General features: G+C 33.6%; 1 protein-coding gene across 1 annotated transcript in view; it reads left to right on the top strand.

Annotated features, from left to right (window-relative positions):
* Positions 1–413: 413 nt before the first annotated feature.
* LOC107156080 (putative P2Y purinoceptor 10) overlaps positions 414–26732 on the top strand; it is a 35740-nt gene continuing 9421 nt past the window's right edge. The window contains exon 1 of the mRNA XM_015502124.2: positions 414–643. The gene's annotated coding sequence lies outside the window, so the exon portion shown is untranslated. The remainder of the gene's footprint in view (positions 644–26732) is intronic.

Below are 26732 nucleotides of genomic sequence, written 5' to 3'. Positions count from 1 at the left end.
ATGATGGATAGACAATGGGGAATCAATGTGTAAATAATGTTTATTGCTTTCTGTATGAATTTAGTAGAATTTTAAATACAATACAACTCACTTTTTAAATAACAAAGTAAAATTCTAACAGTTAAGCTGGGTTTTTGCATAGCCCACACTTTAAACTTTCAAAATCGACTGAAAAAAAAAAAAACTATGGTAATACGTGGCAAATTAAAGTCAGATACTCTGTTCCTGATTGAAGAAGTTGTACAAATCATGGAAACTCTGAATTTATCAAAGCCAAACTTTGAATTTTCTTTGCCCACAATATCCTCTGAGGGGACTGCTTTCCTAAACAACTGAGTGATGCTGACGAACAGTTCTACCTCCCATTAGAGGTAAACGATTTTGTTTTTTTCCTGTTTTGCTGAATAAACTACGTTACTTCCTCTTGTAGCTGTACAAGCCTGCAGTTCTCTACAGGATATCTGGGTAGAAAGGGTAAGGCTCTTGGCTTTCTTTTCATACATTCAAAAATAGAACTTAAAAGTCTCCGTGAATTGGAAACGACACTAAATTTCTGCTGCTTCCATTGAAAATGTAACCATGAATCTGCTAATATCTTACTTTGGGGGAATATATTGTTAAGAAGAATGGAGACTCCAGTGAGGTAATATCTATTTATAAGTGTAAGTGGTTAAAAATGTTCACTGAAACTGCTGCATGCTTTGTGAAAGGAAATGAGGCTGTCTAGATAGAAAGCTCCTTTCTCTACAATTTAGTATGCCTTTGACAAAAACCAGGAGTCCAGGCTAATGTTAAACACTGCTCCTAACAATTCTGTGTCAAAATTAAGATTGTGGTTGATTAAACGCATTTCTCTTAGTGTGAGCTGTGGAGAAAAATAAACTTAAAATTTTAAAGCCATGGTTTCTGTCAACCAAATTAAACAGCATTCAAGTAGTAAATATATTTAAATGCCTAAATCTTTTCACAAAATGAGACTTGACATGTTTTCTTGGATTGGGACATTTTCCATGCATGCCTTCTCGGGTGGGACCTGATGGCTTCAAATAGTACAAAAGGATTTTCATCAAGCCCTAGAAGCTAGCACAGCTGTCAAATCTCAGTGGGGCTGATTCTCAACTTACGATGAACATTTCTTTGGATGTATTTTTAATTTGAGAACATGGGAAATATTTTAAGAAGCGGTTCCAAGTATTTTGCTGTCGTTTTTAGAAGGAATTTCTTCCATTTTCCTTACTTGAAATAACAAAATATTTGTTCTTTTTTAAAGTTGGCTGACTTCACACTTGGAGTTTGATTCTTAAGTATGTAAGATTATTCACAGTATGTAAAAATATATATAATCCTAGAGAAGTTAGTGTAAGCCATACCAAGATATCAGTGAGACCTAGTCATACCACAACCTTTTTATGATACAGACAAATCAGTATATTTTTATATACTGAATTTCCTCAGATTAAAGTGTTGTAGATACTAAATTTTAGTAAAAGACGTGCCAGTGAAGTTTCTTCTGTGAAGTATCAGGATAAAGACTTTATTGTACTACTAGTTTTTCCCCCCCAGAAACAAAATGTAATGAACAGCTGTAGACTACATGAGCATGACTCACAGGATGGCACTATCTGCATATTATGGTTGCCAAGTGGCACCATAATGTTGGATATTGAAAGAAGCTCTGCCTAATTTCTCTGACCACAAGTATAGGTGGGGTTTTCCTCCATGGAAGTGGTTCCAGAATAACTGAAACTTGGGTTTGAGACTGAGTATATGAAACCCAGGCAAGCTAAGCAGCTGCATGGTTCTGGGGACCTCCAGAAAAGCTGAGGTCAGCAGTACTCCTTGGACTGACCTTCCGCAGAAGTTTAGTTTTGGCGGGATTGTGAGGAAAGGACCTCCTTAGAGGACTTGAAATCTCTGGGTGGAGTTTTTTTCTTTCCCAGTCGGCTGTCCCTCCCCCACCCACCAAGCAAGTTTTCTGAGGAGGAGGCTGGTTATTCAACAAGCTTTCCAGACTGGGTGGGGGAAGGGAGAAATTAATTATCTATGTATTTCTAACAGCAAAGTTTAGTCCAAAGCTGGTGCTTAGTAGGGACTAGTCAGTTGCTGAATTGTAGAGCCCTTGGGGAAGGGAGGGATTGCTGTTGGCTGACTCTGTGCTGATGTCTTGGTTTCTGCAGCTGTGAATGTGGGTGTCCTAGAAGGCGCAGAAAGGAATTATTCACTAGAACATGATACATTTTTCCACTTGGTCAAATTTATTGCTCAAGATTGGAAAAATAATACTTGTCCATAGTTTCTAGGGATATAAAATGATAACATACCACTAGAGTTAGACTTACAAATTGGCAACTGCTTAAGTATATTATTTTGATGTAGGGAAAATGCACCCACACTGATGTGTTTCCTAGTCCTGCCTGCATGTGTGCTTCTAACCAGAAATGACGTTATTAGTAATCTATTCCCAGAGGTTACTACTGCCTCTCTGAATTCCTATTCTTGAAATGCAAATGCTCCTGTTAGTGGTATTAGGTTAAGCTAGTGAAAATTCAGTGAATGCATTTATGAGCTAGATTTATCAGCCAGCTGTTAGATTTTCTCAAACAAGGAAGGCTGGCACTTCAAAAGGTTCTTAGTGATTGAAAAGGGGGCAAAGGAGTAAAAAAGAAAGGCATTACAAGATAGTGTAGAGGGAAATTTTCTGACTTCACACTTCCTGTCTACTTAATAAGAATGATATTTGCAATGTGTGTGTTCTATACCTGGCCAAAAACCTGTGAACATACCCATGAAAAATCCAGAAAGTGAGCAATGCCTTTCTTTCATTTTTTTATAGTTATGTTCAGAAAAGAAATTTGCATCTTAAATGTAGTTTCAGATATGTTGCATATAATTTCCTGTGGTAATTTCTATAGATACATTTATTTTAATCATGCATTTTCTTTCAAAATGCATTACTAATTAATTAATAATAATTGTGTGCATTTATGAGGTACAATATGATTTTTATTTTTTTTTAATTTTTTTATTTGTTCTTTTTAGACATATATGACAATAGAGTGTATTTTGATATATTTTACATACATGGAGTATAACTTCCTATTCTTGTGGATGTACATGGTTGTACATGATGTTACACTGGTCATGTATTTATATATGAGCATAGAAAAGTTATGTCCATTTTATCTTCTATCTTTCTTATTCCCATTCTCTGTCCCTTTCCTTCATCCCTCCTTGTCTAATCCAATGAACTTCTATTCCTCCCCTTATTGTGTGTTAGCACCTGCATATTAGAGAAAACATTCGGCATTTTGGTTTTGGGGATTGGCTTATTTCACCTAGCATGATATCTTCAGTTCAATCTATTTACTGGCAAATGCCATAATTTCATTCTTCTTTATGGCTGAATAATATGCCACTGTTTATATATACTACATTTTCTTTATCCATTCGTCCATTGAAGGACACCTAGGTAGGTTCCATAGCTTAGCTATTGTGAATTGAGACACTAAAAATACCAATGTCCCTGCTTGACTATAGTATGCTGATTTTAAATCCTTTGGGTATATACCAAGGAGTGGGATAGCTGGGTCAAAATTGTGGTGCCATTCCAAGATTTCTGAGGAGTTTCCATAATGCTTTCCATAATAGTTGCACCAATATGTGGTCCCACCAGCAAAATATAAGTGTACCTTTTTCCTCACATCTTCACCAATATTTATTGTTACTTGTATTATTGATAATTGCCGTTCTAACTGGAGTGAGATGAAATCTCAGTGTAGTTTTAATTTGCATTTCTCTAATTGCTAGAGATGTTGAACATTTTTTATATACTTGTTGACTGATCCTATTTCTTATTTTGTGAAGTGCTCATTCAGTGCCTTTGACCATTTACCTGATTTTTTTGTTATTATTATTATTATTATTTTGGTGTTAAGTTTTTTGAGTTCTTTATATATCCTGGAGATTAGTGCTCTATCTGATGTGTGTGTGGTGAAGATTTTCTCCCATTTTATGAACTCTCTCTTCACATTCTTGTTTCCTTTGTTTTTAAAGAAGCTTTTTAGTTTGATACCATCCATTTATTGATTTTTGATTTTACTTCTAGTGCTTCAGGAGTCTTGTTGAGGAAGTTGTTTCCTAAGCCGATATGATGAACAGTTGGGCCCAATTTTTCTTCTAGTAGGTGTAGGGTCTCTGGTCTAATGCCTAGATCCTTGATCCATTTTGAGTTGAGTTTTGTGCAGGGTGAGAGAAAGGGTTGAAATTCATTTTGCTACATACAGATTTCCAGTTTTCCCAGCACTATTTGTTGAAGAGGCTATCTCTCCTCCAGTGTATGTTTATGGGGCCTTTGTCTAGTACGAGATAACTATATTTATGTTGGCATGACTATTTGTCCTCTATTCTGTACCATTGGTCTTCATGTCTGTTTTGTTGCCAACACCATGCTGTTTTTGTTACTATAGTTCTGTAGTATAATTTAAGGTCTGGTATTGTGATATCATTTCCCACTTCACTTTTCTCACTAAGGATTGCTTTCACTATTCTGGGCATGGAAGACAATTAATATATACATAACATAACCAACTTATCATTTTATAACAAGAATATTAAAATTCTATTATTTTGTAATTTTGTAATATGCAATACGTTAACTGTGGTCAATTAAGCATTTCTTCCAGAAAACATAAAAATTTGTGCCATTTTATCAACATTTTCCTTTTCCTCACCCCTCCCCCAGCCTCTGGTAGCTGTTTGCTTTCTATTCTGTTTCTAAAAGATCACCTTCTCTTGGTTCCACATATAGGTGAGATAATTCAATATTTGTTTTTCTTTACCTGGCTTACTTCATTTGCATGTTGTGTCCCACTTCCACTTACGTTGGAGTAAATGGGAGAATGTCTTTTTTTTAAGTCATATAGTATTGTTTTCTGTATCTATGCCACTTTTTCTTTATCCATTTATTCACTGATGGACATGTAGGTTGCTTTGATAATTTGGCTATTATGCATAATCATGAAATAAACATCAGAGTGTAGATATCTCTCCAACAACTGATTTCAATTCCTTTGAAGATATATACAGAAGTGGAATTGTTGGATCATATGGTAGTTCTATTTTTAGCTTTTTGAGGAGATTCTACACAATTTTCTAAAATAGCTTTACTTATTTACAGTCCCACCAATAATATTCAAATGTTCCCCTTTCTAGTCAGTTTCTTCTTGCTGGCTTTAGATTGAAGCAATGCTGCTGCATTTCTGTGGGCAAGTAAGAGAGTTCAGATTGGGTCTGCACTTAACAATCATACTTCCTGAATGTCACACTTGAGAGTAAGCTGTGATGAGAGATTCAATTCAACTGCTGAAAAATGACCACATGTTTTCCCAGAGAGGCTTCTGCAGATTTTGCAACTGAATTTCCTAAAGTCAGAGGGTGACATTTATGACAAACAAAGTCAAAGTGTAAACCTATTTCTTAATTATGGGTGAACATTTGTGAAGATGAATGGCATAGTCAAAATTTGACAGATCATAAGATGATTTTCTCCATAGTAGCTTATATATGAAAAACCTGAGATAAGTCCTTTTTTATTAGTTTCCTCATTGAGTCAGCCAGTTGTGCTTTAAGACATTTCACCAGGGCATCTTTTGTAACTTTTTACTTAGCAATATTTTTAGTTTTATGCATCTGTAAAAATGGTACAGAGGCCCTGTGTTCTATTCACCAGTGATCAGCTTTCCCCAATGATAAGACTTTATAAAACTATAGCACATTATCAAAATCAGGAAATTGATCGTAATACTCTTAACTAGACCACAGACATTAGATTTCCTCAGTTTTTAGATGCACTCATACATGTGTTTAGTTCTATACAATTTTTTCACATGTATATATGTGTATGACCAATAGCATAACTAAGATTTAGAATTCTTTCATCATCACACACAAAAAAGTCCTTCCCCTTTCTTTACACCAAAACCTACCAGAATCTCTAACACCTTAAAAATGTTTGACATGTTCTACATCTCTGATTTTTTTTTATTTTGAGTACATTATGTGAATGGAATTAAACAATAGTTTAATTCCCTTGTATTTCCACATACATTTTAGAATAAACTTGCCTATTTTCTACAAAAATATCTCCTGTGGTAATGATAAGAGTGATATTAAACATGTTTGTCAATTTGGGGATAATTTAAACATTTACTTTATTGAATCCTCCAATAGGGACACATTATGCTTCTCTATTTTGTTATCAACATTTCTCATTTTTCAGCATTCAATTCTTGTACGTATTTTGTTACATTTCCACCTGAATAATTCTTGGTTTTTCTTTGAGCTTTTATAAATGGTATTGCATTTTCAATTTTAGCTTCTACATCTTCATTGTTAATGTAAAGAAGTAAAATAGATTTTGTGTTAACATCTTATCTTACAACCTTGCTAATTTATTAACCTGAGAGATTTTTTGGTAGATTACCTGATATTTTCTAGATGTGAAATTATTTTTTAAAAATTGGGGTGGCCAGGCATGGTGATGCATGCCTGTAAACCCAGTGGCTCCGGGGTCTGAGGCAGGAGGAGGATCATGAGTTCAATGCCAGCCTCAGCAAAAGCGAGACACTAAGCAATTAAGTGAGACCCTGTCTCTAAATAAAATACAAAATAGGGCTGGGGATGTGGCTTAGTGGCAGAGTGTTCCTGAGTTCAGTTCCCAGTACCTGCCCCCCCAAATTGGGATGGTTTAATTTTTTTTTTTCATTTTGAATTTTCCCTTTATTTTTTCTTTGTCTTATTGTAATGGCTAGAACTTCCTGCAGTATCTTCAATCAAAGAGGTAGAAGTGCAGTGAATTTCTGTACATTTTTACTGAAAAATCTTTTTAGTCTTTCCCCATTAAATATGATGCTTAGTTTTTAAGAGAGTCTCTGTCAAGTTGAGGTAATTGTCCTTGATTCCTAGTTTGATTTTGATTGAATGGATATGGGATTTTGTCAAATGATTTTTTCCCCATTAGTTGATGTGTTCACGTAGTTTTACTCCTATAACATTTTAATATTGTGAATTACATGGGTTCATTTCAAAATATTGAGTCAGTCTTGTATTCATAGAAAAATCTCACTCGGTTATGTTGTATAATTGTTTATATATCACTGAATTTAATTTCATAGTATTTTGAAGATTTTTGCACATATAGTCATAAGAGATATTGTTTTGTAGTTTCAATTATTTTTGTAATGCTTTTGACTGGCTTTAGTATCAGAAACATATTGACCTCATAAAATGATATGGGGAATATTCCTTCTTCTTCTGTTTCTAGAAGTAATTGTGTAGAATTGATGTTTTTTATTATTATTAATTAGTTGATAGAATTTATCCATGAAACCATCTAGGCCTGAAAATTTATTTTTTGAAGTATACAAAATCTTAGAAATTCAGTTTTTTTTTTAAATAGTTACAGAACATTCAAATTATCTATTTTACCTGGAATGAGATTTTTTAAGGAATTGCTTTATTTCTTCTAAGTTGTCAAATTTATGTGCATAGAACCACTCATAATATTCTCTCATTAACCTTTTAATGTTTACAGAGTCTATAGTCACAATCTTTTCTTTATTCTTCATGTTGATAATTAGTGTTTTCTTCTTTTTATATTTTAGGCTTACTGAAGATTAGCAATTGTTGTTTATCTTTTTAAGGAGATTGGGTTTGAATTTGATTGATTTTCTTAATTGTTTTTCTTTCCTATTTCATTGACTTCTTATCTCTATTATTTCATTCCTTCATGAAACAATTTCATTGAAATTGTTAAAATTTATTTTTTCTCCAAATTTTTAGTTTTTTGTAATGAAAGGTTTTATTATTTATTCAATACCTCTCTTCTTTTCCAATATAAATATTCAATGATCTCAATATTCCTTTAAGTAATCCTTTAGCTGCTCCTCTTATATTTTGATATGTTGTATTTTTCAATTTTATCCAGTAAAATATAGAGTTTTATTTCCCTTGGAATTTACTATTTGACTCATGAAGTATTTAGAAATGTGATATTTAATTTCCATGAGCTTGGTGAATTTTCTGTTGACATTGAGTCTGAACTCTAGGATATTAGTGATTATTAGTACAATTCCTAACTTAGTCTTTTTAAAAAATATTTTTAGTTGTAGATGGACACAATGCCTTTATTTCATTTATTTATTTGTATGTGATGCTGAGGATTGAACCCAGTGCTTCACACGTGCTAGGCAAACGCTCTACCACTGAGGTACAACCCCAGCCCACAACTTAGTTTTTAACTTGATTGCATTATTGTGAGAGAACAACCTCTGTATTTCAGGAATTTTTTACTTTTTAAAACAGTTAAAATTTGTTTTATGGTACATAAAAAGAATGTGTGCTTTGCTCTTTTTTCTTTAATATTAAAGAAAACCTGTTTCTTAACAATATTTCTAACACCAAATGTGTATTTTCTACACTAAACAATTATCTAATTATCTATGGGCACCAACTGGGTATCTCACAATTTAATTCAATTCTGGCACTACCTATCTGGACTTAGACCTGACAAGTTAGGAACTCTGTTCTATTAGTCTGCTTCCCATTTCAGATGCCAGTCACAAATGACAAATCTCCAGGTTACTCATACTTTAGTCTGATTTGGCAGCAAAGTTTTGTTTCCCACAGCCTACTTCTCAGATTTGATGATTTGCTGCAATGGCTCACAGAACTCAAGGAAACAACACTTATATTTACTGGTTTATTATAATGACTATTATAAAAGATACAAAAAATAACTAGATGAAGAAATACATAAGGAAAGGGCAGGAAGGGATCTGAGTACAAGAGCTTCTGGGCTCACAGAACTTTGGGGTTGCTACCGTCTTGGCATATAGATGTATTCAGCATTCTAGAAGCTTTCCCAAATGCTTTGTTTAGATTTTTATGTAGGTTTTAGTAAGTATGCACAACTGATTAAATCATGGGCAACTGATGATTGAACTTAGTCTTCACCCTCTTCATTCTCCAGAGGCTTTTGGTGATAGGTTCAGGGATAAGAGCTGAAATTTCCAATCCTTTAGTCACATTATTGTTTTTTTCTGGCAATCAGCCCCTATCCTGAAAGATTTAGGGTCCTATCAAAATTCAATTATTTAGCATAAACTCAGGTATGGTTGAACAGTGTTTATTATGAATAACCAAAGACATTCCTCGTACCTTTTTCACTGGGGAATTCCAAGGGTTTTAGAAGTTCTGTGCCAGAAATTGAAGGCAAAATCCAAATATGCATTTTTTATTATATCACAATGTTACATATGTGTACAATTTTGATTAGATCCTATGGGTTGATGTTGATGTTCATGTCTTCTACTTGTTTGCAGATGTCTCTGTAGTATTATTATAAATTGTAAAGAATGTTGAGGTCTCCAAATGTAGTTTTGGATAATTGTCTATTTCTCTTTTCAGCTGAATCTAATTTTGTTGTATGTGTTTTAAAGGTTTTTTTCTTACACATTTAAAATTTCAACATATTTTGGGTAGATTGATCCTTTTCATTCTTATGTAATGTCTGTCTTTATCCCTATAATTTTGTTTGTTCTAAAGTCTACCTCAGATTGATAAATACAATCCAGCTTCTTTCTTTAATTAATGTATTCATGGTATATCTTCTCATCTATTTCTCTACAATGTGCCTATGCCATTATGTTTTACATAAGTTTTCAAATTTTTCCCTATCACTTCAATTTTTACTTTTTATTTGAAGTAGTAATATAACTTTTCTTTCTTTTTTATTTGTTCTTTTTGGATATACACGACAGTAGAGTGTATTTTGACATATTAGACATACATGGAGTATAATTTCTCATTCTTCTGTTTCTACATAATGTGGAGTTTCACTAGTTGTGTATTCATATATGAACATAGAAAAGTTATCTCTGATTCATTCTACTGTCTTTCCTATTCCCCTTCTCCCTCCCTTCCCTTCATTCCCCTTTGTCTAATTCAATAAACTTCTATCCCCACCATTGTGTGTTAGCATCCACATATTAAAGAGAACATTAGTCCTTTGGATTTGGGGGACTGGCTTATTTCACATAGCATGATAGTCTCTAGTTCCATCCATTTACAGGCAAATGTCATAATTCATTTTTATTTATGACTAATATTTCATTGTGTATATATATCACATTTTATTTTTTATTTTTTATTGTTCTAATTAGTTATACATGACAGAAGAATTCATTGTGACACATCATACATAAATGGAGTATGACTTCTCATTCTTCTGGTTGTAAATGATATAGAAATATACCAGTTGTGTAATCACATATGCATATTGGGTAATAATGTCTGATTCATTCTACTACCCTTCATACCCCCATACCCCCCCACTTCACTCCCCTCTGTCTAATTTGAAATATAGCCCCCAACTTTTAATTAGAATTAGCATCTGCATATCAGAAAAAAAAATTTAGCCTTTCGTTTTGGGGATTGGCTTATTTTACTTAGCATGGTTTTCTCCAGCTTCATCCATTTACCTGTAAATGCCATAATTTTAATATGAGTCCATCCCATTTATTGATTATTGATTTCACCTCTTGTACATTAGGAGTCTTTTTATGGAAGTTAGTACCTAAGTCAACATGAGGAGATCTGGGCCTTCTTTAAGGCTGAGTAATATTCCATTGTATACATATACCACATTTTCTTTATCCATTCATCTGTTGAAGGGCGCCTAGGTTGGTTCCACAGCTTAGCTAATGTGAATTGAGCCACTATAAACATTGATGTGGCTGTATCACTGTGGTATGCTGATTTTAATTCTTTGGGTATAAACAGAGGAGTGGGATAGCTGGGTCAAATTGTAGTTCCATTCCTGGTTTTTTGAGGAATCTCCATACTGCTTTCCATAATGGTTACACCAATTTGCAGACCCACCAGCAGTGTATGAGTATACTTTTTTCTCTTCATCCTCGCCAACATTTATTGTTACTTGCATTCTTGATAATTGCCATTCTGACTGGAGTGAGATGAAATCTCAGTGTAGTTTTAATTTGCATTTTTCTGATTGCTAGAATTGTTGAACATTTTTTTTTATTTATGTTGACTCTTCCTATTATTTCTTCCATGAAGTGCCTTTGCCCATGTATTGACTACATTATTTTTTTTGGTATTAATTTTTTTAGTTCTTTACATATCCTGGAGATTAATGCTCTATCTGAGGTGAAGGTGGCAAAGATTTTCTCCCACTCGGTGCACTCTCTCTTCATATTATTGATTGTTTCCTTTGCTGAGAAGATTTTAATATGAGTCCCTCCCATTTATTGATTTTTTATTTCACCTCTTGTACATTAGGAGTCTTTTATGGAAGTTAGTACCTAAGTCAACATGGGGAGATTTGGGCCTACTTTTTCTTCCATTTGGGACAGGGTCTTTTGGCACCTTCGTCTAGTACGAAATAACTGTATTTATGTGCATTTGTCTCTGTGTCTTCTATTCTGTACCATTGGTCTTCATGTCTGTTTTGGTGCCAATACCATGCCATTTTTGTTACTATGTCTTTGTAGTATAGTTTAAGGTCTGGTATTGTGATGTATCCTGCTTCACTTTTCTTGCTAAGGTTTGCTTTGGCTATTCTGGTTCTCTTATTTTTCTAAATAAATTTCATGATTATTTTTTCTAATTCTATGAAGAATGTCATTGGGATTTTAATAAGAATTGCATTAAACTTGTGTAATGCTTTTGGTATTATGGTCATTTCGACAATATTACTTCTGCCTATTCAAGATCATGGCTGATCTTTTCATTTTCTAAGGACTTCTTCAATTTCTTTCTTTGGTGTTTGGTAGTTTTCATTGTAGATGTCTTTCACCTCTTTTGTTAAATTGACTCCAAAATATTTTTTTCCCCAAGGCTATTGTGAATGGGGCAGTTTTTCTAATTTCTCTTTCAGTTGATTCATCCTTTCTGTATAGGAATGCAATTGATTTATGGGTGTTAATTTTATATGCTGCTAACTTGCTGAATTTATTTATGTGTCCTAGAAGTTTTCTGGTGCAGTTTTGTTTTTTGTCTTCTAAATATAAAATCCTGTCATCAGCAAACAGGGATAGTTTGAGTTCTTCTTTTCCTATTCTTATCCCTTTAATTTCTTTCTTCTAATTGTTCTGACTACAGTTTTCAGTACTGTGTTGAATATAATTGGTAAAACAGCACATCTCTGTCTTGTTTCAGGTTTTAGAAGGAATGCTTTCAGTTTTATTCCATTAAGAATAATGTTGGCCTTAGGTTTAGCATGTACAGCTTGGGGTATGTTTCTACTATCCCTAGTTTTTCTAGTGTTTTCAACATAAATGGTCGCTGCATTTTGTCAAATGGATTTTTTTGCATTTATTAAGATAATCATGTGATTCTTTTCTTTAAGTCTATTGATGTAATGAATTATGTTTATTGATTTCTGTATGTTGAACCATTCTTGCATCCCTGGGATGAAACTCACTTGATCATGGTGTAATAACTTTTAAATAGGTTTTAGTAAGTAATGCCAGTAATTTTTTAAAATAATTTTTGTGTCTATGTTCATCAGGGTTATTGATCTGAAGTTTTTTTTTCTTGATGTTTCTTTGTCTTTTCTTTTTCTTTCTTTCTTTCTTTCTTTCTTTCTTTCTTTTTTTGCATCAGGGCAGTACTAGCTTCATATATGAGTTTCTTGTAGACAATGTATAGTTGAATGTGATAGAGTAACAGGCCATGATGATGTCCTCATCCTAATCCCAGAATCTGTACATGTTAATTTACATGACAAGCACACATTTAGAGTAATCCTGAGTTAATCAAATGGATCCAATGTAATCCATGGACAAGGGTCTTTATAGATGGAGAGGGAAGCAGGATAGAAAGCATATAGATGATAGAGTGAGACAGATACAACTGGCTATTGTTAACATTGAAGGAGAAAAGGGGTCATGTGCCAAAGAATACAAAAAGTGTCTAAGAAGCTGGAAACAACAAGAAAATGGAATCTACCCTACAATCTTCAGAAAGGAGAAAAGCCCTACCATCATCTTCAATTTAGCCTTTTAGGATGCACTTCAGACAGTTTTTATTGACATAATTCACATACCATAAAATGAATTTTTTAAGTTGGTTAACTCAATGGCTATTAGTGTATTCATATTAATTAGTATATTCATAGAGATCTGAAACTACCATCATTATATTATTTTAGAATGTCTTCACCATCACAGAAAAATCATGTATTGATTAGCAATTACCCTACACCCTTCTGCCTTCACTCTCTGATAAATACTAATCTAATATCTGTATCTATACATTTGCCTGTTTGGGACATGTCATATAAATGGAGCCATAAGATGGTCACTTTCTTACTATATGCTCACATAATAGAGGGAGAACTCTGGTGTCTCTTCCACTGCTTGCCAGTGTATCAGTTCCATATTAGGATTCTACCCTTAAGAACTCATTGAACCTTAATCACCTCCTTAAAGACCCTGTCTCCAATATAGTCACATGAAGGGTTGGTATTTCAACTTATGAATTTTGCTGGAACACAATTCATCTCATAGCAGTACTTAATTACTTTCTTAGTACTGAATAATATACTATTGTATGGACATATCACATTTTGTTCATCCATTCTTTAAGTGATGTATATATGGATTATTTTTACTTTTGGCTATTATGAGTGATGCTGCTGTTAACATTCATGTATGAATTTTAGCCTAGACAATGTTATCAATTCTCTGAGTACTTAGACGTAGAATTATTGCATTATATGTCAACTCTATATGTAACATTTTGAGGAACCACCAACTTGTTTTCCAAAGTATCTGCATCATTTTATGATCCAATCATCAAATCTTCTCTAATATTTCTTATTGTCTGAATTTTTAATTTTAGTCATTCAGAGGTACAAAGTGTTAACTCATGTTTTAAAAAGTATTAGTAGTTGTAGATGGACAGAATGCCTTTATTTTATTTATTTATTTGTTTGTTTGTTTTTGTGTGGTGCTGAGGATCAAACCCAGTGCCTCACACCTGCCAGGCCAGCACTTTACCACTGAGCTACAACCCCAGCCCCTGAAACTCATGGTTTTGATTTGCACTTCTCAGGGACTAGTGACATAGGGCATTTCATATGCTTATTGAACCACTTTTTTACATTTTTTGATAAATGTATATTCAAACCCCTTGTTCATATTGAAATGTGATTGTGTTTTTATTGTTGAATTATAAGAGATTTTTTATGGTATATTTGTACATAGATTTAGCTTAACTTCATTGATTTCATTCCCCAGTACTCCCCTCCTCTTTACTTCTTGATCTATATATATATATATATAGATATATAGATATATAGATATATATACANCAATGTAGCAATGTCCAGAGTGGGTTTTTTAGGAAATAATTGAATTATGAAGGCTTTAACTTTAGCAGTGAATTAATATATTTGATGAATTACTAATTATTAATTAACAATGATTTTAATCAACTACATGGGATTGGTGAAATTGTAGGCTGATAGCGCATGGTGGGAAGAAGTTGGTCACTGGGGGAGTACCTTTGGAGAATGTATCTTGTCCCTGCCCCCAACTCTTTCCCTGCTACCTGACTGCCATTTGCTGAGTAGATGTCCTCTTCCACACCCTTCTACCATGATATTCTGCCTTACCTAAGGCCCAAAGCAATGGAGCCAGACAACCATGGATTAAAATATCTGAAACTGTGAGCCAATATAATTCTATCCTCTTGTAAGATTTTTCTCCCCTTTTGGTATTTGTTATAGCAACACAAAGTTGACTAATGTAACTCCTCTCCAAATGTGATATTTCTTCTTTTATGAGGATGCCTCAACTCTGCTCTTATGGCATTAAGGCTCACTGAGTCAGGTTTCTCCAGAAAATCTAAAATAATCTCCCTTGAATGATATCAGCAAAATGGAAGAGTCAGAGGTAACAACCTTCATCAAGGGCATTTGCAAATTTTTTTAAAAAAATATTTTTTTAGTTGTTGATAGACCTTTATTTTATTTATGTATTTGTATGTGGTGCTGAGACTCAAACCCAGTACCTCACACATGCCAGGCAAGTTTTATAATTATGTCAAAATAAATTCTATTGCCATGTATAACTAAAAAGAACCAATAAAAATGGCATTATTACTGCCAACTATCAAAAAAGGCAATAATAGAAATTTTCAGGTTACTATCTGTCATGAATATAGGTGCAAATATTCTCAACAAAATACTAACAAAACATGTGCAACAGCATATTAAAGTGATCATACACTATGATCAAATTGGATTTATTCCTGGGACATAAGGATGGTTTATCACATGCAAATGAATAAATATGATTCTACATTGATAAAATGAAACACAACCTACTTTATTATCTCAACATATGCAGAAAAGGTTTTGAAAAAATGCAAAATTACTGTCATCATAAAAGCTCTAAAAATAGGTGTAAGAGGAATATACCTCAATCCAATAATGAACATATGTCACAAGCACACATCTAACATTATACTCAGTCTAATGACAAAAAGTTCAAATCTTTTTATCTAAGATCTAGAACAAGATAATGATGCCCACTCTCATCTCTACTACTCAATGTAGTACTGTAAATCTTAGCCATAGCAATTAAGAACCAAAAGAAAAGGAAGAAAGAAAGAAAAATGAAAGAAACAACATCAAACTCAGCCTGGAAGAAGTTAAATTGTCCCTATTTGCACATGACATAACTTCTATATGAAAAATCCTAATAATTCCACCAAAGAAATTTTAGAAACACTAAATGAATTCACTAAAGTTACAGCATACAGAAACAACATAGGAAAATAATTAGTGTCTTTATTTACTAACAACAAACTATCCAAAACAAAAAAGAATAAAACCAATTTAATTTATAATAGCATCAAAATATTTAGGAATAAATTTAGTGAAGGAGGCCATGTATATGTGTGTTTGTGTATACAATTCATATAAACTATAAACTATTGATTAAAAATAGAAGATTACACAAGTAAATGGAACAAAATGACATGCTCACCAGTTGGTATAACTAATATTGCTAAAATGTCCATATGATCCAAGACAATCTACAAAGACAGTGAAATCCCTATCAAAATTCTAAGGTCGTTGTCACAGAAATAGCAAAAGTATCCTTCCAATTTTATGGAACCACAAAAGACTCCCAAATAAACCAATCTTGCGGAAAAAAGTAAATAAAGCTGAAGGTGTCACACTTCCTAATTTCAAAATCTATTACAAAACTGTAGTAATCAAACCAGCAACATACTGGCAGTCAATGAATCTTTGACAAAAGTATGAAAGACATACAATGGACAAAGGACAATCTATTCAATAAATGGTATTGGGAAAACTATGTATTAACACACTGAATGAATTATAACTCTGACCTCATCCCATATGAAAAAGTCAATTCAAAATGGATTAAAGACTTAAACATAGGCCAGTAAGACATGTATTCATTCACTTAAGCTGCCCCAGAAGCTAGGGTCTTCATTTAGCAAAGACCCTGTGCATCTTCTGTGCTGAAAGCCACACAGGACCTCAGTGGTTCTGAAGATTGCTGGGGTCCTCCTGCTACATTTTTTCTCCTGTAGGAGAACCTGTAGTCAGAGGAGATCCACCAGTTTTTGTGCTCTCCTAAATTGCCACTTCTTAATTATAATCCAAAGCTCTTGCAGGGCTACTTTCTTCTACAGAGTGTAGCCAAATTATTGTTTGTGTGTGTATGTCAGGGGGTGAGGGCTGGGACCTCCTAGCCCACTATCTTAATGATATCCTCATTGCTGATATTTTAAACTGTCTCCATCTACTATCCATTCTATATTTCCCTTTCTTTGGCAAGTGCTCCATCTTCGTGTGTACCCCTCATTTCTTGTGTAATAACCCAAATTTTTATTACTAAATGTTCTAGGCCATTAACAGTTCTACCATAATTTGGTTGCTATAGTTTTTCAGTGACTTTACTCACAGGATATGGTAGTATTAAAGGCTCCTTAAGTAATTTCTTGAGTTGCAGAATATTCTTCCCTACTCCCATATACGCTTCTTTACCTCCATTTTCTTTTCTCTCCTCCATTTTGTAGTAGCAACCCAATTTTCTCTTTGTATGCAGAATCGATCATCCCTCTCAGGAAAGTAGGTTTCTAATTTGCCTGTTGATTCAGATAGATGAGGAGCTCAAAGTGGCTGGGTATTAATATTAATTTCAAGATCAGTAGAATAATTGTCATGTCCCTGCTGGAAATATTCTTCCTATGGGAACTAAGACTTCCAGACCAGCAAAACCTAAGGTTGTAAAGATGGGAGGCAAAATTTTGCTACTGGACAACTAGAGGTAATAATGAGTGGTTCACTTCTATTTCCATTTCTCAACTACAGAACTTATAAATCCTGTATATGAGAGAAACATCAAGGACACTAATTTAGAGCACATGCAGGCTCTTAGAGGATGTAGCTCAAGGCTTGCTGGTTGCTGTCACCAACTCTTCAAAAGGTCATTGTATTTTAAAAGGCCATCTGACCAGCTACTTTAAGATAATTTCAAACCCAAGAAGAACAGTGAATTCCATGATCCTGAGCTCATTGCTCCATTTAGTTTTGCCAATGATATGTTTCCTTTTGTCAGAGACCTACTATGTGGAATGATATGGCAATAGAATCATATAATGTGTTCTGTAAATAAATATCATAGTTTTGGTAGAAACACTGCAGGGAGGGAAAATCCATACCAGAGTAACTGTCTACTTCAGTAAAAAGGAAGTGCTTCCCTACCCATGATGGGAGTTAAACAGTCCTGCCACCAAGTAGCTGGCTCATCACTCTGAAATTGGTGCCCTATCATGTACTCATTACTGGTCTCTATTGCTAGCATATTGGGCACTCACTATTGGCTGTAACCATATCCGTCTTGGTGTTTGGAAATACATGTTGCATAATCTCATCTCTGCCATCTTGGATACTTTGTTCAAAAGCCCATTATGCAATCAGGTATGGCTGGTACAAGAAGTTGATTGGTATCCACAGAACTCATCCTCTTATGATTATTAAAATCACCCTTCATACTGAGGTTACATTGTGGTGAGCATTTACATGAGACACAATTATCTTCACTTTCTTTATCCATTCAGAGAATTCTACTCAGGTATTTCTACCCAAAACCTAGCTACCAATTTTCCAATAGCATTCTATCTGATTACTCTTCATCTGTACAAACTACTGGCTATAGCACATGATTCAGTATATCCTCCTGACACTTCTACTAAGATAGATGGACTATCAAGTACACTGCTTGTGGTCATCTGTAAACAAATCCAGAGTTTTCACTTCCTTAGTCAACTAGTTGTAAGGAATTCCTTAAGAGGCCATAGTTATGGGATGTAAGAGAGAAGATAATGTCATAAGAATAGGCTCTATAAACATTTGGGCCACTTTCTCATGAAAATTACTTGTGGTTTTAGGGCCTGTTAAATAATGGTCTTGCATATTTCACTTCCATTGCATAACAGCACTGCTATGCAGGGCCAAATTTATTGCTTGGAGGGTCTAGCAACATCTGTTTAATGATGGGCAGCTGAAGTAGCATGTTAACTCGGTGGCTCATGGTTATATTCTATGTCTCTACTAAGGCCTAGTAGCAAGCTAAAAGGTGTTTTTCAAAAGAACAACAGTTTTCTTTAGAGGATGACAGGGCTTTGCTCCAAATTCTATGGATCTGTGATTTACCTACAGGGGGGCCCACAAAGGCTCCACACAGTATCTTGATCTTCTGTTGATGCCACATTACCATCATATATCCCAAGTGACAGAATAGCTTACATAGCAGCTTTGACTTGTTGCAGAGCATGTCTTGTTCTGGACTCTACTCAAAGCTATCTGCTTTTTGGATCACTCAGTAAATGTGCTTCTCTTAGTCCATTTGGGGGGCTATAACAAAATACTATAAACTGGTTAGCTTATAGACAATAGAAATTTACTGCTCACAGTTCTGGAGACTAGAAAGTGTATAAGATCAATACACCATAGTGTCTGGTGATGGGCTTCTTTTTTGCTGTGAAAAAAACACATGGTGAAGGCAGCAAGGCAACTCTCTGGGTTTTCTTTTATGAAACCACTAGTCATATTTTTTAGGGGTCCATCTAATCAGCCCCACAAAGCTCTACCTCCTAATACCATCACACAGATGATTAAATTATATCATGAATTTGGGGGCAGGGATTCAAATATTCAGACCAAAGCAAGGATGGATTATCAGACCCACATGTGTAATATATTGCCTCCAAAATTCAATAGGGCCTATTAAGTGTTGTGTCTCCTTTTTGGTTGCGGCAAAGATCAAATACAACAATAATTACACTTCATCTTTAAAGGTTTACCTTAACATGTCATACACTACTAGATAATTAGAAACTTCACAGAGAGAAAGATCCAGAATATTTGTGGTTTATATTTTGCACTTTCTGATATGAAATTATCTTACTAATATGCCTAGAATTATTTTTACATCCTGTTCCCCAAGACAAATATGTGTAATATATTCAATTTAATGGGCCAGTGTGATGTCCTTAATTTTGTGAAAAGTTGATCAAAGTCCATATATACAAAATTATAATACAGAGCTAGAGAGTTTCTACAAACCTGTGGAAGGACAATGATGCTATGTTTATGGTATTGTTAACTGAACTCAAACTGCCTTTGGTGGTCTTCACTAGCAGGTATCAAGAAAAGAGCATTTCCCAGATCAAGAGATGTAAACAAAACATATGAGCAGAAGCATCAAGTGGAGACTCTACCTGACTGAATTTATGATAATTCACTATTTAAATTCTCTAAAATCTATTTTCATGGGCCAAATAAACAAGCTGAATGGGAATATGGTGGGATTCACATCCTTATCCTTTCAAGTATTTTTTCCTTTTATTCTGATTTAAAAAATTTTTGCATAGTAATTATACATACTAGTGGAAACATAATTTGATCAATTTAATTCCCCAGTTTTTGATGACATTAATCTCTGTGATTCTTCCAGGAATGTGATATATATTGGTTTACAAATTTTCTAGATAGAGGCAGTCTAGTGGCTTCTATCTGAATATTCTTATAGCCTTCACTCTACTGGTCAGGAAAAAAAATGTGGAGATTCTTTGAGCTGCTGAAGGAAATGTAAAAATTCAAGAAATTGAGAATAGGCTGGGTTTGAGAACTTACTGGACCCACAGTGAGAGACAGTATTCAATAACTCCTGAGTAATCTGATTAGTTTTGTTTCCCTAATTTTGCAGTCACTTAAAAATAGAAGTGGTACCCTTTGGGAAAGACTAATAGTACATATTTTGGTCAATGTAGCAAGAGGGGATGTGGGGTAAGTACTGAAGAGAATTAGAGGCAATTTCCACAAAGGAGGCCATTACAAATTCTTAAGCAAAGATTCAATAAAATCCTTAGACAAGGTTGGAGGAACTCTTTTTACCAGAAAGAAGATAGAAGAATTTATGGTCTTAATCTCTCCAGCTTTATTGTGATCTGACCATATATTCCCATTCCAAGTTTTATTTTCCATATTTTCTTAATCAATACCTCACTTTAAGAGAAGATCTCCATCAAGTTTTGGAGCTTAATTTGCATTATAATTCAGCTAGTTGAAGGATGATATTGTTTTTGTTTTAACTAAATCTCTTGGCCCTAAGTCTACAGAAGATAAAGGTTTCTTTCTTTCAGGGAAAATGAAGACCCTTATAGATAATTAATATTAAATGAGAACTGAAAATTTGAAGTTTTGGTCTTTTGCCACTTTCTCTAGCACAGTGAAATAACTAGTCAATCCTATTATACTCCTTATTTGTACATTTTAAAATATTTTAGCTCTCAAATAATAAATACACGGTCATTCAGAAACTTACCTTCTCTAGGAATTTGACTTAAAAAATTGATGGCAATATTTTATGTATCTCTACTGCCAAATCAGGCCTTATACTGTTGCTCTGTCCTACTGTGGAATATGATCATTGATGCCTTTAATTCCAATCAGATGAGAGAATATCAATTTCATAAAATTCAGAAGCAATTCAGAAATTCATCCTTAAGATGCTAGTCCTCTAGAACAACTCTCAGTGTTCAAATCAATGTCAGTCAACATTCAACCAGTGAAACATAACTGAAAGGAAATATAAAAGAGGTTTATCGTAAAGAATTTTATGCAATTGTAGGGGCTGGCCAGGCAATTCAGACATCCACAGTTCAGGCTATTAGAAATGGCAGGCTTGAATTCACAAGTAGAAGCTATTATCTGAAGTCAGAAATTCTTTGGAGAAGCCTCAACTCTACTTTTATAAAGTGTTTCAACTGGATGAGACTTACTCAGATTATTTAAAATAATCTCCCTTATGTAAAGTCAAATGATTATGAATTTTAATTACATCACCAAAATGCCCTCAAATTAATATTAGGGATATCTGCATGCCTATTTATTTTTTAAAATATTTTTAGTTGTATGTGGACTCAATGCCTTTATTTTTATTTATTTATATTTATGTAGTGCTGAGGATCGAACCCAGTGCCTCACCCATACTAGGGGAACATTCTACCACTAAGCCACAACCTCAGCCCCTGCATGCCTGTTTACTGCAACACTCTTTGCAACAGCTCAGGTATGGGATTAACCTAGTTGCCCATCAAGCCATCAAGATATTGATGAATAAGAAAATGTTGTATATGATGGAATATTATTCATCCATAAAGAAAAGTGAAATCTTGTCATTTGCAGCAAAATGATGGAACTGGAAGACACTGTTAAGTAAAATAAGCCCCAATACAGAAAGACAAGAGTGCTGCATGTTCTCTCTCATATGTGGAAGTTTAAAAAAAGTCAATCTGAATGTAGAATAGTGATTATTAGAGGTCTGGAATGGGACAGGAGAGGGTGGATAGAGGCTAGATTTGATCAGTGTACTCTGTATTTATTAAAATATAACACGGCATCCCTTAAATATGTATAATTAGTACATACTAATAAAAATCATCCTAAAACATTGGTGTTTTACTGAAATATCTGGGGGACTATAGCTTAGCCAAACTGATATATGAAAAAAAAGGCCATTAGAGATACAAATTTCATTCTTTTTTATATGGACATTGACTTGTTTCAGCATTATTTGTTGAAAAGATTGTCCCTTCTTTTTGATATTTGATTAATATTTTTGTCAAAAATCAATGGACCATAAATGTAAAGATTGATTTCTAGACTTTTAAATACATTCTATATATCTATGTATCTATCATTTTATGCTAGTGCCACACTGGTGTAATTACTGTGGCTTTGTAATGACTTCTGAAATGTGGAAGTGTGAACCCTTGAACTTTGTTATTTTATCAAGTAGTCCATTTTATTCTTCCAGGTTCTTTGTATTTCCATAGAAATTTTTGGATTAGTTTGTCAATTTCTACAAATAAGGTAGCTGGGGTAAATTAATTTGGTTGTATTGCCATTGTGACAATAGTAAGTTTTACAATTTACAAACATGATATGCCATTCCATTTCATTTGATTTCCTTTATTTTCAACAGTATTTGGCAATTTTAGCATGAAATTCTTAAAAATCTTTGATTTAATTTACTCTGAATATTTTGTTCTTAATGTGGTTATTATAAATGATATTGCTTTCTTAATTTCATTTTGGATTATTCATTGTTAAAGTGCAGAAATGTGATATTTTTGTGTTTTGATTTTGTATTCTACAATCTTGATGAACTTGTTTTTTGAACTTTGTTCAAAAAATTTTTTTAAAGAATCTGAAGTGATGGTGTATGTCTATAATACCAGCAACTAGGGAGGCTGAGGCAGGAGGATCACAAGTTTGAGGCCAGTCTTGGCAATCTAGCAAGATCCTGTCTCTAAATAAATAAATAAATAAATAAATAAATAAATAAATAAATAAGGTCTGGGGTGTAGCTTATTGGTAGAAAGTCCCTGGGTTAAATCCCCAGCATCACAAAGGGAAAAAATTAGTACATTATTTGGGATTTTCTATATATGAATTCATGTAATCTATAAGGAAGCGGTTTTGCTTCTCCCTAATTGCCTGTTGTACTGGCCCCAAACTATAATACACTATTTAAAAAATATATAGGATAATACAATATTTAATAGAGGTAGTGAAATGAATATTTTTTCTTCCTTTTTTAAGTGGAAAATCATTCAGTCTCAAGCTTTACGTGTACTATTAGCTGTGGATTTTTCTGATTGGGAAAAAGGCCATTTTATTCTTAGTTGAGTGGTTTCTATTATAAAAAGGGTGTTTATCAGATACCTTTTGCATAGCCACCGATATGATTATGTGGCTTTTGGATTTTGTTTTGTTAATATGCTATATTACATTGATTGATGCTCAGGCATTAAACTAACCTTAGTCATATTGTACTCTTTTTTTATATGTTGCTGAATTCCATTGGCTAGAATTTTAGTGAGGATTTTCTTATTTATATTTATAGGGTTATTAGTCTGTCATTTCCTTTTCCTGTGATATCTTTGGCTGACTTTGGCATCAGAGTAATGTTATCCTCCTTGTGGAATGAGTTAGGAAATGTCTCATCCTGTCCTATTTTTGGAACTTTGTGAACAGTGTTAATTATCCTTTAAAAGTTTAGTACAATTCATTAGTGAATCCATCTGGTTTCTTTGTGGGATGTTTTATGATTGCTAATTTGGTTTCTTCACTTATTATAGGTCCATTCAGTTTTTAAAGTCATTTTTAAAAAATTAAGTCTTTGTTTTTAATTCAGATTCAGTAGGTGTGTGTTGTTATATAAATTTATCTGTCAAAAGTTTGGCATACTGTTGCTAATAATCTTCTCCCATAATCTTCATTATTACATTAGTCATTAATGATGTCCTCTCTTACAAGATTGAGTTTTTCTTTCTTTCTTTTTTTTTTTTTTTTTATGTGGTGCTAGGGATTGAACCCTAACCCAGGGTCTTGTGCATGTGAGGCAAGCACTCTAACAACTGAGCTATATCCACAGCTCCACAAGCCTGCTTTTAGTAATTTGTGTTTCCTCCTTTTTTTTTTAGTCAGTCTAGTTAAAAATTCATCCATTTTGTATATTCTTTCAAGGAACAATATTGTTTTCATTGATTTTCCTATTGTTTGTCTATTATATATTTCATTTATTTATTCTCTAATTTTTGTTATTTATTTTTTCTGCTTATTTGGGTTTAGTTTCCTAAGGTAGAAGGTTAGGTCATTGACCTGAGATCTTTGTCATTTTTAAATATATGTTTTAAGCTATAAATTTCCTTAAAGACTAGTTTAGTTTCGTTCAATAAGTTCTTATATGTTATGTTTTTACTTTCATTCATATGAAAGTATATTCTAATTTCTCTTGTGATTTTTATTTGATCGATTTGCTTTTCAAGAGTGTATTCTTGGGCTGGGGTTGTAGGTCAGTGGTAGAGTGCTTGCCTTGTATGCTTGAGGCCCTGGGTTTGGTCCCCAGCACCACATAAAAAAATAGATATTGTGCTGGGCTGGGGATGTGGCTCAAGCAGTAGCATGCTCGCCTGGCATGCGTGCGGCCTGGGTTCAATCCTCAGCACCACATACAAATAAAGATGTTGTGTCCACGGAAAACTAAAAAAATAAATATTAAAAATTCCCTCTCTCTCTTTAAAAAAAAAGATATTGTGCCCACCTACAACTAAAAAAAATTCTTTAATTTCCACATATTTAGGAATTTTCAAAGTTTCCTTCTCGGATTTAATTTTTACTTTATTCCATTATTGTCAAAGAACATATGTGTAATCTCAATTCTTTAAAATTTATCAGGGCTTTTTTATGGCTTGATGTATTTTAATTTGAAGAATTTTTATGTGAACTTGAGATGGATATATATATGTTGCTATTGTTGAGTTGATTTAATTTACAGTGCTGCTTAAGTCTTGTATATCCTTGTTAATTGTCTAGCAAGATGTTCTGTCCATTAGCGAAAATATTGAAGTCTCCAACTATTATTGTTGAATTGTTTATTACTCTTTTCATTTGAGTTACTTCATATATCCCAGGCTATATATTTTTAATTACTATGTTTCCATGATCAACTGTTCATTTTATCATAATATAGCATTCTCTGTCTTTAATAGCAATTTTATCTAAAATTTATTTTCTCTGATATTAGTATAGCCTCTTTAATTCTCTCTCCTTCTCTATTTTCTTTCAAGATGGGGTCTTGCTATGTTGTCTAGACTGGCCTCGAGCTCCTGGGCTCAAGTAAAACTCCTGTCTTGAGACTCCCAAGGAGCTGGGACTACAGGTATGTGCCACCAGGCCCAACAAATTAATGAGTCTGTTTAGATTCTTTTCATGGGATGGGAAATTGAACCCAAAGCCTCACACATGTTAAGCATGTGTTCTAACACTGAGTTATATCAGTCCTCTAGCTCTCTTGTTTGAAGCTTGCATGGAATATCTTTTAGCTTCCTTTTTGTTTCAATCTACTTGTGATTTTTAATCCATTCTACCAATAACTGCCTTTTTAAAAAATATTTTGTTTTTTAGTTGTAGTTGGACATAATTTTATTTTTATGTGGTGCTGAGGATCAAACCTAGTGCCCTGCACACATTAGGGGAGTGCTTTACTGCGGAGCTACAACCCCAGCCCACAATAACTGCCTTTTTATTGTAGCATTCAATATATTTACATTTAATGATCATTAAGGTTGGATTATATCTGCTACTTTTCAATTTTCTTAATGTCTTATGAAATTTTGACAATTTCCTTCAGTCCTCCATTTCTGTCTTCATTTGTGTTACATAAATATTTTCTTGTGCACCATTTCAACTCATGTGTTGTTTCTTTTTTTATATATACCTTTATTTTATTTCTTTCTTTATATGTGGTGCTGAGGATCGAACCCAGGGCCTCACATGTGCTAGGTTAGTGTTCTACCACTGACTCACAACCCCAGGCCTCATGTGTTGTTTCTTTACTTTAGTTTTTGAGTTATTTCCTTTGTAGTTTCCTTGTAAATTTCAACTAATGTCTTAACTTAAAACATTAGTATCAACCAAAAATTGAAAATGGAAAATTTATAGAGACTGATAATAATAAGAGATAAAGAAGATGGCTGCCTGAATTAGAATAGATGTGATGCAGGAAAAAGTAGTTAAATTTTTAAAAAAGGAAAAATATAGTAATCATAAAATTTGGTGATTATGTATGATGGTATTTGTAAGTAAATATATTAAAAGTTCAACTTAGATGGATACTCACACTTATTGTGTGAATGATAGAGTGATCATGTATCATTCAAATTCAATCACTTTTAAGAAGAGTCAAGTCTGTGTTTCATAGGAGGTAAAACAACATGTGTGTCAAGGGGCTTGCATTCAAGGTCAATGCCCTAAAGACAAAAATAAATAAAGTACCAGCAATAAGTTAACAGAGCATAATTTTGTCTGTGGAATCAGATTCATTGTGTTTAATTCTGTTCTGTAGCAAACTAGCAGTTTATTCATAGGCAAAATTTTTTACTAATTTTTTTTAGGTATGGGGGATTGAACTCAGGGGCACTTAACCACTGAGCCATATTCCCAGCCTATACACACACACACACACACACAATACAATATATATACTACTTATATATACTATGTAGTATATACTAATATATACTATATGTTACATATA

This window comes from Marmota marmota, unplaced genomic scaffold (assembly GCF_001458135.2).
Source record: "Marmota marmota marmota unplaced genomic scaffold, marMar, whole genome shotgun sequence".
Classification (NCBI taxonomy): domain Eukaryota; kingdom Metazoa; phylum Chordata; class Mammalia; order Rodentia; family Sciuridae; genus Marmota; species Marmota marmota.
Note: the sequence above shows the minus strand (reverse complement) of the source record. Positions and strands in the feature narration are given on the sequence as shown.